This window comes from Myotis brandtii, unplaced genomic scaffold (assembly GCF_000412655.1).
Source record: "Myotis brandtii unplaced genomic scaffold, ASM41265v1 scaffold97, whole genome shotgun sequence".
In the NCBI taxonomy this organism is placed as follows: Eukaryota; Metazoa; Chordata; class Mammalia; order Chiroptera; family Vespertilionidae; genus Myotis; species Myotis brandtii.
This window is the reverse complement of record NW_005372020.1, coordinates 27,150-28,902: the sequence shown is the minus strand read 5'-3', so window position 1 is coordinate 28,902 and position 1,753 is coordinate 27,150.

Sequence of the window (1,753 nt, the reverse complement as noted above, 5' to 3'; positions counted from 1 at the left end):
GGCGGTGGTCCCGGTCACTTGACGGCGCCCAGCTTCTGCAGCAGCCTCTTGCCTTTGAAAAGCAGCCCCTTTTTCTTCCTCGAGGACACGCCCCTGCCTCTCCCGGGACCACCTGTACCCACAGACGGCGCAGGAGACCCCGCGTGGAGACGGGCTGTGGGGGACGGCGCTCTCCTGGCCGGGCCTGCCCCCTCGGGAGGCACCTGGTAGGTACAGTGACAGTTTACTGAGTGTGTCAGCGCCGCCCGCCAGCCCGGCCCACCCGCCCGCGAAGGAAGGAGGGATGGTGGGTGTTTTCTTCTTTCAAGTGGGGGCGCCAGGAGCAGCCCGCCCAGCGCCTCGGGGACACGGGCGGGGTGCCCCTCACGCGGGCAGGACGGGGCTGGGGGTCACTTCCTGGTACATGAAGACCCGATCGAGGGGTGGGGGCTGTAACCCTGGTGAGTGCTCATCTCAAAGCGGATGCACTCAGCGTGAGTCTTGTCTTTGAAAGCGACGGCCCCTGGTCGGCCGAGCGCCCGGGGTAGGAAGGTTGGGGATGGCACACCGGTTGAAAGAAAAACAAAACTAAAGTGAACCTTAATTGCAATCAAAGAAAGCTTCCCGGCCTCCGTGGGCAAGGCCTCCGTGGGCGCTGCGCGGCCTGCACGGCACTGGGGTCTCGGTGGGATCTTGTCCGTCGTGAGCACACGGTCAAGTGCTGAGCTCACGGGCACTGTGGCCCCGCCTGACGGGACCTGGCCATCCCCCAATCCTGACCTCTGACCTCTGACCTCTGACCTCCGGGGAGCGTGCAGGATTCAGCAGCCACGGCCAGCCACGGGGCTTCAGCTTGCTTGGATTTAGAATCAAGGTCTAACTCTAATGGAAACTCGGCAAGCACCCACGGTCACTGAAGATACCGCGGCCCCGTCTGGGCGGCCATCTCGGAGCCGCGTGTCTCGGGAGCGGGTATTGCATTGGCAGCCACCCGGCGCCTCTCCCCCGCACCAGACGGAGGTGGGGACTGGAGGAGACGCCATGCGGGCAGTGGAACGCGACTCCGGGCCGGCCTGCCCACTGCCCAGCTGCCTGAGCTCCAGCCGCACTTTTACAAGGAAATCTTCCAGGCCCTGGCCGGTGTGGCTCAGTGGATAGAGCACCAGCCTGGGGACTGGAGTCCCGGGTTCGATTTCCAGGCAGGGCAGATGCCTGGGTTGTGGGCTCGATCCCCAGTAGGGGGTGTGCAGGAGGCAGCCGAGCCATGATTCTCATCATTGATGTTTCTCTCCCTTTTCCCTTCCTCTCTGAAGTCAATAAAAATATGTATTTTTAAACATTTATATAAGGAACCTCCCGTAAACACGTTGGCGAGGTTGTGCTTTTTCCGAGAGCGGCTGACAATGCAACACGCAGCCGCGGGGGAGACACGGGCTCGCGGGAAACATGCCCCCTAACCGAGGCCAGTGGTCGTCCGGGGACATATTTCCTTCTCGGCCCCGTGACCCCGGCGTCCACCGCGGAGCCCGCTGGGCGGCTCGGGGCATCTAGGTATCTTCAGCTGCTCACTTACGTGAAGGCTACTTTGCCTGATTAAGGTGTGAAATGCACACTCTTCTTCTGTTCCCAAGCAGATGAGCGAAGGAATAAGAATAGATGATATAAAAACAGAACGAGAACCCGCAGCGATGACGCAAAACAAAATGAGGCGCGACACGTGGGTGTCCTCCGTCCCTCCGGGAGCCGCGGGCGTCTGCTCTCTGGGGGGGACCGC